The 13,619-nt window shown below is 45.8% G+C and overlaps 1 protein-coding gene across 2 annotated transcripts in view; it reads right to left on the bottom strand.

The window, feature by feature from the left end:
- STPG4 (sperm-tail PG-rich repeat containing 4) overlaps nucleotides 1–13,619 on the bottom strand; it is a 142,236-nt gene that overhangs the window by 13,051 nt on the left and 115,566 nt on the right. The gene's annotated exons all lie outside the window — the stretch shown is intronic.

Below are 13,619 nucleotides of genomic sequence, written 5' to 3'. Positions count from 1 at the left end.
GACTTTAGATAACTTGGGTACTCACACTTTCTCTCTTTTCCACCGCACTGTCTTCTCCAAACTTCACTCATCAGTTCCTCTAGGCTCTCTCCTCTGGAAACTGAAACTTTGCTCTCTCTTAACTCTTCCCCTTTCTCTCCTCTTATACTAATCAACATTAATCAACAAGTGCGGAGGACCAGTCTACCAATTACAGGCTGCGTATCTCCTGGCTACCTGACTCATAACTCTAACTTAGATTGTGGTTTCTCAGATAAAGTGTGGTAGACCAACAGTAAAATTAAACATTAATAAAGTGACATATACATCAATAAAGAATGTACCTTGCTATTATAGAGTTTATACTCCTGTACACTACAGATATATAACAACTTATTTTTTGCAGGACAACTAGTAGTTTTTATTGTTATGATTGATCACATCACAGGGTGCCAATGGGTGATGGGGGAGCCCTGTTCCCCTATCATTCACTTACATAGCGTGATCACTATTGATTGCAGCATAGAAGGGGTTAAATGGTCAGAAACAGAGATTTTGTGGCATGGGACATCCATGCTTGGTTAAACCTGCACCACTGTAAAAAGGTATATGAGCAGGCTTAGACCCTTTTAGTGACCGCCATAAAAAAAGCATATTGACAGTCACTAAGGGGTTAAGAAGATATATGTTTCAGATGTCCTTTCATAAATTTGAGAGCTGCATCAGTACATTCTGTAAAATCTTTACAGCTCTATATATAGTTAAGTGATCGGCTGATGGGAAAGGTGTGAGGGGGTGGAGTTCGGTTGAGCGGGGGTGGTCCTATCATAATTTTAAATAGACTTATTATACAAAGAATATTCTTAGTTTTTACATCAATGCAAAGAGTCAACATTTTCCTATCCAAAATAAAGCTATTTTAGCAATTTCCCTGCAGATACCTCCATCTTGTCCAAGAAATTCTTGTGTTATTCTGCAACCACAAGTGCATTCATGCAAATATCAGGGCAGATGGCCCATGCCCGGTGGGAGTTATAAGCTTTGCACCTTAGTAATAACCCATAATGTCAGTAAAGTGAAGCTTTTTGTTTCAGTTTTGTTCAGTACTGAACATTAAGGACACACAGTGTTCCCAACGCACAGAACATATTTCTGATTGTATACAGGAATATACTGTTTTCATGACAATCTTATTATTCTACTCCTCGGGATGAAAATTGCAGTAGGAACAAAATGTCAGGCCAGGCTCGCATTTCAGTCCCTATTACCGTAATTATTTGACTAATGAGGTCAGGAGAACACAAGTCTGAGGTTTCTGTCACAGTGGCTCAGATCTTGGCACTGAATGCAGCTTTCTATCATACTAATTGACTGATGTTTTACTTATGTATGATAACTGCACCTGGCAATTTTCACCCATTTGCAAGCAAAAAAAAAAAAAACCTGTTTGTATAGCTCATGAATAAACATGTAAAATTGCATAGAAGTAGAATATTTACTTTTGTAAATGCAGTCTGTGGAAAAATATGTAGAATTGGAGCAGAGCTTCTAATCTGAAAAGTATCAGCAGGGACCATTTGGACCATTCAACAGCCCGCTATGGGTCCATATAGTATCTCCTGGCCCCTGGTGTTTGTTCCACATGCGGTTTTTAACAATCGATGGGTTTAAAAAAAACAAACAACACATGCATTTTTTTGATGCATCCTTTAATTGCTGTTGAAGACCGCAACAAAAAAGGACACATATGAATGCAGCCTACGGGCTTTTACCTACTAGTGTTTTTTTTTTAACGCTGCGATATCGCTGCAATTCATGAGCGGGGGCGTTGCTAGGGTGGAACCTTGTAGGGTATTTACCCCAGGTTCTGGGTGCCAGTATTGGTTGCACCAACAAGCCACTCTGTGTCAGCTAGGTTATTTAACCCCTTTAAAGGGATTTTCCAAGTTATTGGTCTTATTTTATATATATATATTCGGGACCCTAAGCCCAAAACTATATAAAAGTAATTAGCTGATATACCCAACTTCACCCAAGTTAATTTGATACCTGTTGTTTGCATGGAATATTCATGTTTGTACGACATCGGGAAGTTAGAGAATTAGATTAGGTACATTACATAGGGGTGCCTATACATTTGCACTTAGCATTGAATAATCGAGTTGTGACCCCTTTACTTTTCCTATTTACGACCTAAAGAATGGTCGTGCCAAATTTTATGTTTGTACGCCACCGAGAATTTGGAGAATTAGTGGCGAGTCAGTCAGAGGCAGCTCTCAGCTGTTATTCAATAGCTGAGTGCTGCCTCACAGTGCTCAGCCAATCAGATTGTAACTCCCCACCTGCTGAAAGCACTTCAGAGCAGGGCAGGAGAAGACCCGGCTGGATGTGCCTGAGCCCCAGCAGCTGCTGAGAGGTGAGTTTATATATTTTTTTTATTTTTTACATATTTTAGGGATGATGGCTTGCCGGCAGCCCATTGCTTTCAATAGAGCTGGCTGTAGCGCCGGCTCTATTGAATTCAATGGGAGAACATCTCACTCCTCTGCCACAGCTGTGACAGTTGTGGTAGAGGATTTCTTCATCTCCGCAGGAAGTCCCATTGTTCTTAATTTTTTAAAGTAGTATGTTTATACTAAAATAAAGTATGAGCATGGGTTCTCCACTTGTTTTGGACATTTTGATATATCATTTGTATAGTCTCTAGAGATAAGTGAGCATGCTCGGAAACAGCAGTTACTCGAGTGAGCATCGCTCATCTCGAGTAACTGCTTACTGTTCCGAGCATGCTCGGGAGGGCGGCGGGGGGCGGTGGTGAGCGGTGGGTAGCGGGGGGGGGGGGGGGGGGGGGAGGAATGAGAGAGAGCACGCTCGGACCAGTAAGCAGTTACTTGAGATGAGCGATGCTCGCTCGAGTAACTGTTGTTTCCAAGCGTGCTCGCTCATCTCTAATAGTCTCAGATTACAGGCTGGATATGGCGGCAGTTTAAGTTGGCTTAGACAGTGGGATGTTTTCTTTTTTTAATATGTTTTCATTTTATTCTGTAATTTTTTTTCTTAAATGGTCTTATAGGTCTCCTCACTCACCTTCTTGGTGCTCTCCTTAAGGAGTGATGATAGCCCTCACGTCCCAGGCCTCTCACTAGCAAAGCCGGAATCCTACTTCACACTGATGAAGGTCAAACAACCCCAAAACAGCTGTCCGTGTATGGATGATGGCTTGGCTTTCAATTCCCAATGATTGTTGCATAGACCTGTATAAAGGATCCGTCATTCATTTGCAGGAATGCTGCCATCCAATAGGTGGCGCTGCTGAGGTATTGCTCCATCTTCCTTATTTACCTAAATAAAAATGTCACAGATGCTATAAAAACCCAAAAATTGAGGAACAAAACCAGTTCTTATTACTACTACTTGTTTTCCTCGAGAGACTGGCGCGGTGTACGTAGATTTAGAACAAATAATGTTTATTGATGATGACCTCGTGAATGCAGGGAGGGCACTTATCGCCATTCTACAAGGACTTAAGAAGCCGGCTTGTTACATGGATCACTATGAGGTTTATAATTAAAGAGACAACTCATCTCTGAGTCTAATGGTGTTTTGTCTCAGCTGGTATTGAGCAGATTATATTACCCAGCTAAATGATATATGGAGGTAATTTTAAACCTGACCTGATAGCGACTTGCAGATAGGCCTAATTGTCAGTGCGGAACCATCTATTTGTGGCTTGGAGCACTGTCGTACATGTAACTCCATTGGCACTATGCTGTAGAACATCTAAGGCTACAGAGCATGCAACCAATATCACCTCTTCAGATGCCATTAATGAAAACTTTCCTTTGTCCTAAATTCTACTAGATACATGGTCACATGTAGTTTTTCTGCTTTATCAATTGACCGGCAGCACCTTCACACGGGCAGATGATCAGGTGAAAAAACCTTTGGTTGAGTAGCCCTTCCCAATCATCTAATTGAGTATAAAGCCTTAAGGGTAATCAACCCCAAGTTTCTTGGTGCTACTGCGTTTAGGGCCCTCGAAAACGAGCAAATTTATCGTTTGAATGAGCGAACATGCGAATGACGTCATCATTAGCTCATTCACTCTGTTTATACAGGCACATACATAGAGAAATTGTTCAGAATCGTTCAGTCTTTCACATTCACCGTATAAGGGACTGAGAATGACTAAATGAGCGCTGTTTAACCCTTTCCAATCCACTGTCTGACGTCTTCCTACATTCTGATTGAAGCTCCAATGTCAGAAGAAGTTTGACAGGGTATTCTTACCGTCTATTGCCAGCCACTCCGCTGTTGGAGCCTCTCTGGTGCACACACACTGGCTTTAGCCAGCAGATGGCACCGTTGTATAACAGCAAAAAGAGAAAGCCTTTTAGGAAACCCTGAATCCAAAATTGGATTGGAAAGGGTTAAACCGAACAATAAGTGAATGAGCCAACGATTATTTTTATGCCTGCATAAAATGAACAACAAGCGAAAAGTGAACGATTATCGTTCGTTGTTTGGTCGTTGGTTTGCATTTAGACCTTAGGATTCATTTACTTTCGCTCGTTTGAATGATTTTTGGAAATATAATCGTTCCATCTGAAAGCACTCTTAGCTCACAGAGCATTGCCTAGACTGGTACCATAAAACGAGCCCATCAGTTGTTAGACGTTTGCACTAATAGGGTGCTTTTGTGAGTCAGATGACAACTGCTTATTGATGATATCAGCTCTTAAAGGAGATGTCTCGAGGAAGCAGTGAATTTTTTTTTTGCCCAGTCCCCCTAATTAAGCATACATTACTAATTACCCCTGTAAATGACTTTTCTAGCTGGTTTCTACTTACAGTTCCAGCGTTTCAGCAACTTATAAAAACTTTCCCAAGATGGCCGCCAGCTCTTTTCCCTTCGCTTGCTGCAGCCCGACGTGCGCGCTCCCGAGACGCTACCAGCTGTGTCTCCCTGACAACCAGATGCCCCGCAGCCGCCGACCGGACCCCTGGATTCAACGCGGCCGACCATGGCACACAGTCACCCACCGCCAGGCAGCAGGTAACCGGCGCAGCCCCCCCGGCCCAGCGACAGTTCCCCCGGCCTAGCGACAGCCCCCCCCGGCCCAGCGACAGTTCCCCCGGCCTAGCGACAGCCCCCCCCGGCCCAGCGACAGTTCCCCCGGCCTAGCGACAGCCCCCCCGGCCTAGCGACAGCCCCCCCTGGCCCAGCGACAGTTCCCCCGGCCTAGCGACAGCCCCCCCGGCCTAGCGACAGTTCCCCCGGCCTAGCGACAGCCCCCCCCCGGCCCAGCGACAGTTCCCCGGCCTAGCGACAGTTCCCCCGGCCTAGCGACAGCCCCCCCCGGCCCAGCGACAGTTCCCCCGGCCTAGCGACAGTTCCCCCGGCCTAGCGATAGCCCCCCCCCGGCCTAGCGACAGCCCCCCCCGGCCCAGCGACAGTTCCCCCGGCCTAGCGACAGCCCCCCCCGGCCCAGCGACAGTTCCCCCGGCCTAGCGACAGCCCCCCCCCGGCCCAGCGACAGTTCCCCCGGCCTAGCGACAGCCCCCCCGGCCTAGCGACAGCCCCCCCGGCCCAGCGGCAGCCCCCCCGGCCCATCACTTACCTGGACGGCTGGGCGGCTTCTCGGCTGGACTGCTGGGCTCCTGGGCTGGGCTTCTCGGCTGGGCGGCTCTGCACCTTCTTCTAACAGAGGATGGTACAGCATGGCCGCTCCAGCGCGCTCCCGAGCAGTGACAGCTCGTCTGCGCATGCGCAGAAGAGCTGTAGCGGCGAGCACACTGAAGCGGCTCGTGCTGAAAGGAGAAGACCAGACTGCGCAAGCGCGTCTAAAAAAGCAAGCTGCCAGTGAATTTAGACGGAACCATGGAGACGAGGACGCTAGCAACGGAGCAGGTAAGTGAATAACTTCTGTATGGCTCATAATTAATGCACGATGTATATTACAAAGTGCATTAATATGGCCATACAGAAGTGTATAACCCCACTTGCTGCCGCGAGACAACCCCTTTAAAGAGTATCTCCCCTTAACTTTAGAGCACTACTGCTCCATTGACTGTTTTCAGCTCCTTCTAGCAGCTGAAGACGGCCCCTTGCAGTGCTCTATGGAGCTATATGGGGACGTCTTCAGCTGCCAAGAGGAGCCAAAAATGTGCTCCGAAGTGCAATTTCAGGTACTTTTTAAGTGAGAAACCTGACTATGTTTGAGTGTGGGCACGTCTGCACTCAATTATATGGAGAATGCGGTAGGTAGGAGTAGATGGACTCATGTTCCCCTGACAGGTAAGGATCCCAGAGGCGGTATTTATGGCATATGTTATAAAGGGTGAGATCACACCTAATGGCCATAGCATAATGGAAGGGTGGGCCAACATGCAATTTATGTGCAGGTGGATTAAGAGATGGAGCATGGATTTTAATAAATACTAGAGATGAGCGAGTATACTCGCTAAAGGCAATTGCTCGAGCGAGCATTGCCTTTAGCGAGTATCTTCCCGCTCGAGACGGAAGGTTTGGGTGCCGGCAGCGGGCAGGGAGCTGCGGGGGAGAGCGGGGCGGAACGGAGGGGAGATCTCTCTCTCCCGTCCGCTCCTCCTGCTGACTGCCGCTACTCATCGCTCCCCCGCGCCGCCACCTTCCGTCTCGAGCGGGGGAGATACTCGCTAAAGGCAATGCTCGCTCGAGCAATTGCCTTTAGCGAGTATACTCGCTCATCTCTAATAAATACTAATAAGATTTTCTTGGCAGCTTAATCAGTGATACATTCAGTTTAATGTGGTTCAGCAATAAATTCACTTGAACGCAACAGTCTCAGAATGCTGCAATGCAGATCTAAACACTCAGCAATGTTGACTTTGCACTTTGGCAACACTGTTTCGGTTCACCGGCTTTTGCAGGGACAACTCACAGTCTTTAGCACAGGACAGGCCCATTACAAATAATTATGCTTCTCATAGGTGTGCTGTTCTATGGAATTAAAACAGATTTTTTTTTATCCGCTCGGGTGGTATAAAAGAATTTCTTTATTTTAGCATTCCAGTAAAAAAAACAAAAACAGCACGAGTATTTTAAACACCTACATGTTTCAAGCAGAAGCTCTTAGTCATGGAATAAGATTTTATACCAACCGAACTGCTAGAAAATGTCTATTTTTTCCTCTATACTTTTCTTCCATGGTTGCTAGTGGCTTGTGGGATGGAATAGCAAGACTGAGTGAGCTGACAATTTTCCAGTGTGTTGCACAGTCACTTAGTTACACACTAAGTTAGGCCACTTTAGTTACACATTGGGAGAAATTTACCAGGACTGACATTTCAAATTTCTTAATAGAATTTCCACCAGCACACGTTGTGACTAATATATGAAGAGATGCATGCCTCTTCATATATTAGTTGTATCTTGGCTACTCCATGCACTGATACAGAAATTTACGCCAGCTGGCTTAGATTTCTGTTGTACTGTATGCCAGTTATGCTTCCGACAAGCCCTGTCCGCTTGTTTCTAACAAAAGTGGCAAAGGCAGTGCAGAAAACCAAAAAGTTGCAATTTTGTTTTAGCACAAATGGCATAAAGCCTTTTGAAAATGTCCCCCCCCCCCCCACAGTCTCTTAGTGTTAATCAGACCTCCCATGGTTTTGTTGAGTCTCAAAATGTTACACGGTGTTCTTAACACTCACAGTCCTTGTGATGAAAACTCTCACTTTCAATAACACAGCGGAATATGGCTGAGTTGCCAAAACTTCAAAAGTTTGACTGTCCAGGCATTTAATTTCCTGGACCAGAGGTGCCAGGTAATAGATGCACAGCTCAAATGATTTGATTGCTCCCAGCCTTTTCACGGCACAGAATTTCAGACGTGCCGTAAAGACTCACCTCTTCAAAGAAACATACCAACTCTCATGACCTAGTCCCTTCGCTGAGATTACTCCCATCATGTACACTCCTTGCCCCCATACACCCCTGTACCAACCCACCCCATACTGACTGGATACCCCATGCTCCAAAGCACTGCAAAATAAGTTGGCGCTATACAAATAAAGATTATTATTATCTGCACATAGACTACCAGGATAACTGTCAGGCACGCCAGCCTTGCCTTGGCGCACAAGTCGCACCCAGCATGGTGACCAGATGCTGTACACCTTTCAGTGGTCACCAGTTCCGGGTTGAACATCATTCACACATCCGCATGGGCCATGACAGAGACTGTTATAATCCTTTAAATGCAAAGTTAAGCATAAACTCTTGAAGTTATACTTTAACCATTAGTTGTTCAATACACAATAATAATACACCATTACCCTCCACAGCTACTTCATACTATCTACCTTTGTGGCAACTGTCCTATGACATTACATCTGTATAATAAACATAATTCATTAACGGCATTCCCCTACTATCGCTAGCTTTCTGATATACATTAATACATTACTCCCCCTTGCTAACTAACTCTAATACACAAATAACAGTTTTCTGGGTAAACACACAGTATTTATAGCATTACCGCTAGAATTAACAGCATTCATGGCTTTTACTATCACAAAGACTAGAATTACAACACTTTTCTTTCAACAGCTCGAATTCGACACAGTCTTGCTAAATGAACCCTAATAAATATAAAATTTTCCCTACTCTTAAGGTGTTACATCTTCCACCCCACTACCATTAAAAGTAGTCCCATTGATTGTTATTGGTTGCATGGTTTTGAAAGGGAACAAATAATAACCAAAACCTTCTAAACTGTATGGTGACTTATGCTAAAAGTCTGACAAATAAGGTTGATAAACTGGAACTAATAATGTCTGAGGAAAACTGCGACATAGTGGGAATAACTGAGACCTAGTTGGATGAAAGCTGTGACTGGGTGGTGAACTTAAAGGCGGAGGGGTTTGTCTTTATGTAAAATCTTGTTTAAAGCCCACACTACGGGAAGATATATGTGAGGGAGATGAACATGTGGAGTCTCTATGGGTGGAAATACATGCAGGGAAAAACAATAATAAGATCCTCATAGGAGTTTTCTATAGGCCACCAAATATAACAGAAGACACTGAAAATCTATTACTGAGGCAAATAGATGAAGTAGTAAATTACAATAAAGTAATTATTATGGGGGACGTTAACTATCCAGATATAAGCTGGGAAGCCGAAACCTGCGCATCTCATGAAGGTAACAACTTTCTGTCAATTACTAAAGATAATTACTAGAGATGAGCAAGCGTACTCGTCCGAGCTTGATGCTCGTTCGAGTATTAGGGTACTCGAGATGCTTGTTACTCGAGACGAGCACCACGTGGTGTTCGAGTCACTTCCATTTTCTTCCCAGAAAATTTTGCGCCGTTTTCTGGCCAATAGAAACACAGGGAAGGCATTACAACTTCCTCCTGTGAAGTTCCAGCCCTATCCCACCCCCCTGCAGTGAGTGGCTGGGGAGATCAGGTGACACCCGAGTATATAAACTGGGGCCGGCCGCGGCTCGCCACAGATGCATTCTGACATAGATCAGGGAAAGTGCTGCTGATGCTGGAGCTGCTATAGGGAGAGTGTTAGGCTGTTATCTTCGTCTTCAAGAACCCCAACGGTCCTTCTTAGGGCCCCATCTGACCGTGTGCAGTACTGTTGAGGCTGCTTTTAGCAGTTTTGCAAATTTTTTTTTTTTTGTATATTGGGCATGCAGACCATAGCGTCCTCAGTCTGCAGTAATTTTTACTGAGTATAGGGGCAGTACTGGTGGGGCAGGGACAGTGGTACAGGGAAAGAGATATACTGGCTATATAGGCAGTGGGCTTTTTCAAAAAAATTGGAAAAAAAATCTTTGGGGCTGCCTGTGACCGGGTTCAGTTTACTGCGTGTCTGCTGGGGGTAGTAGTCGCTCATTAATACCCAGCTAGGTGTTACTGCAGCCTTGCGCATAATTTCTTCTGGCTGCACTGTGCTTTCAATAACCACAGTCAACCTCCAACAGGGAAATCCATATACAGGCTATATAGGCTGTGGGCTTTTCCCAAAAATTCTTCAGTTTACTGCGTGTGTGCTGGGGGTAGTAGTCGCTCATTATTACCCAGCTAAGTCTGTGACCGTTTACAGTTTACTGCGTGTCTGCTGGGGGTAGTAGTCGCTCATTAATACCCAGCCTTGCGCATAATTTTTTCTGGCTGCACTGTGCTTTCAATAACCACAGTCATCCTCCAACAGGGAAATCCATATACAGGCTATATAGGCAGTAGGCTTTTTCCCAAAAATTGGAGAAAAATACTATATTTGGGCTGCCTGTGACCGTCTTCAGTTTACTGCGTGTCTGCTGGGGGTAGTAGTCGCTCATTAATACCCAGCCTTGCGCATAATTTATTCTGGCTGCACTGTGTTCCTTTAATAACCACAGTCATCTTCCAACAGGGAAATCCATATACAGGCTATATAGGCAGTGGGCTTTTTCCCAAAAATTTGAAAAAAATACTATATTTGGGCTGCCTGTGACCGTCTTCAGTTTACTGCGTGTCTGCTGGGGGTAGTAGTCGCTCATTAATACCCAGCCTTGCGCATAATTTTTTCTGGCTGCACTGTGCTTTCAATAACCACAGTCATCCTCCAACAGGGAAATCCATATACAGGCTATATAGGCTGTGGGCTTTTCCCAAAAATTCTTCAGTTTACTGCGTGTGTGCTGGGGGTAGTAGTCGCTCATTATTACCCAGCTAAGTCTGTGACCGTTTACAGTTTACTGCGTGTCTGCTGGGGGTAGTAGTCGCTCATTAATACCCAGCCTTGCGCATAATTTTTTCTGGCTGCACTGTGCTTTCAATAACCACAGTCATCCTCCAACAGGGAAATCCATATACAGGCTATATAGGCAGTAGGCTTTTTCCCAAAAATTGGAGAAAAATACTATATTTGGGCTGCCTGTGACCGTCTTCAGTTTACTGCGTGTCTGCTGGGGGTAGTAGTCGCTCATTAATACCCAGCCTTGCGCATAATTTATTCTGGCTGCACTGTGTTCCTTTAATAACCACAGTCATCTTCCAACAGGGAAATCCATATACAGGCTATATAGGCAGTGGGCTTTTTCCCAAAAATTTGAAAAAAATACTATATTTGGGCTGCCTGTGACCGTCTTCAGTTTACTGCGTGTCTGCTGGGGGTAGTAGTCGCTCATTAATACCCAGCCTTGCGCATAATTTTTTCTGGCTGCACTGTGCTTTCAATAACCACAGTCATCCTCCAACAGGGAAATCCATATACAGGCTATATAGGCAGTGGGCTTTTTCCCAAAAATTGGAAAAAAAATACTATATTTGGGCTGCCTGTGACCGTCTTCAGTTTACTGCGTGTCTGCTGGGGGTAGTAGTCGCTCATTATTACCCAGCTAAGCGTTACAGCAGGCTTGCGCATAATTGTTTTTCTGGCTCTGCTGTGTCCGTTATATGATCGCTGTCATCCCGCCAGAGGGAAAGAGTATACACATATACGCTGCATACGGTGTCTGTCTGGTTTTTCACCTCACCATTTTAAAAAATTGAAGCAAAATACTTAAGGCCTACCACTGGCCTTTGGCCACTTGACTGGTTCTGCCCTATGAATTCCAGTAGCTCAGTCATACGCACCTAGGTCTGACTACAGGCTTGCGCATAATTGTTTCCTGGCTCTGCTGTGTCCGTTACATGATCCCCCTATACTGCTGCTAGTGATATGTTACTGGGGCCTGTCTAGACTGCTACTACTACTGAAATGGAACTAATACTGTGCTCCCCCTGTACTGCTGCTTCGGAATTGTTACTGGGGCCTGTCTTGACTGCTACTATTACTGAAATGGGGGGTTGGGCAGCATGTTACCCAGGAGAAGTGGCAGTGGAGTGTCATGCAGGCAGTGATTGTGCCTTGTTGGAGGTAGTGTGGTGCTTAGCTAAGGTATGCCTTGCTAATGAGGGTTTTTCAGAAGTAAAAATTGTTGGGGGGGGGGGGGCCACTCTTGCCGCTATTGTGGCTTAATAGTGGGACCTGTGAACTTGAGATGCAGCCCAACATGTAGCCCCTCGCCTGCCCTATCCATTTCTGTGTCGTTCCCATCACTTTCTTGAATTTCCCAGATTTTCACAAATGAAAACCTTAGTGGAGCATAGGTCCCATACAAAAATGCTCGGGTCGCCCATTGACTTCAATGGGGTTCGTTACTCGAAACGAACCCTCGAGCATCGCGGGAAGTTCGACTCGAGTAACGAGCACCCGAGCATTTTGGTGCTCGCTCATCTCTAATAATTACCCTACCCAATAGGACCCAAATAAAGGGATGGCCATTTTGGACTTAAAATTAACCAATAGACCTGACAGAATAGCAGGGCTACAAGCAGAGGTGTAACTTGAAGCTTTTGGGCCCCAATGCAAAACCTGTAACAGGGCCCCCAACTATAATGCTTTATTCATAGTACTGGGCTCCCTATATGGAGAAGAGAGGCCTAATGGGACTCCTAAGGCCCGGGGCCCAGGTTGCAAACACATCGCCTGCAACCCCTATAATTACGCCAGTGGGTACAAGTTGAGGGGCACCAGGTAAATAGTCACCATAATATAATACATTTCCACTTGTCTTTCAGTAGGAAGTTTTACTTCTGTTGTGGCTAAAATGTTTTAAGGGTTTCTGGAGGACCTCAAGGAAAATAGCTATATAACTCCGTATCAGCACGGGTTTATGAGAGATCGCTCCTGTCAAACCAACCTGATCAGCTTCTATGAGGAGGTAAGTTCTACACTGGATCTTGTATATCTGGACTAGAGATGAGCGAACGTGTTCGGCTCCGCCCCTTTTTGCCCGGACACCGAACTTCGCGAGGAATTCCGTGTTCGGGCGAAAAAAGTTCGGGGGTCGCCGTGGCAGCGCGGGGGGTTGCGGCGGGGAGTGGGGGGGAGAGGGAGAGAGAGAGGGCTCCCCCCTGTTCCCCGCTGCTGCCGCCCGCGCCGGCGCGCCTCTCCCCGCCCCCCGGCGCCCCCCGAATACTTACGCGCGAACACGGAAGTCCTCGGAAAAGCCGGTGTTCGGGTGCGTAAGTGTTCGTTAAGAACACGTTCGCTCATCTCTAATCTGGACTTTTCCAAAGCATTTGATACTGTGCCGCATAAAAGGTTAGTATATAAGATGAGAATGCTTGGTCTGGGAGAGAATGTGTGTACCGTATATACCGGCGTATAAGACGACTTTTGAACCCCGAAAAATCTGCTCTGCAGTCGGGGGTCGTCTTATGCGCCGGTAATACAAAAAAAAAAAAAGTGTAAAAAAAAAAATTTTATTACTCACCTCCCACGGCGTTCTGTCGCGCTCCGGCAGGCTGTCGCTTGCTCCGGCAGGCTGTCGCTTGCTCCTCGTCCCCGCCGCAGCATAGCTTTCTGAATGCGGGGCTTGAAATCCCCGCTTCCAGAAAGCTAATACACACGCCGGCAGCCATGACAGCATTGAATGGCTGTGATTGGCTAAAGCACACGTGGCTTCAGCCAATCACACTATTCAATGACATCATTGAATGGCTGTGATTGGCTGAAGGCGCACGTGTTAGCAATCACACCCATTCAATGATGTCATTGAATAGTGTGATTGGCTGAAGCCACGTGTGCTTTAGCCAATCACAGCCATTCAATG

Source organism: Eleutherodactylus coqui, chromosome 3 (assembly GCF_035609145.1).
Source record: "Eleutherodactylus coqui strain aEleCoq1 chromosome 3, aEleCoq1.hap1, whole genome shotgun sequence".
Lineage (NCBI taxonomy): Eukaryota > Metazoa > Chordata > Amphibia > Anura > Eleutherodactylidae > Eleutherodactylus > Eleutherodactylus coqui.
The sequence above is the reverse complement of the archived record's forward strand: the minus strand, read 5'-3'. Positions and strand labels throughout refer to the sequence as shown.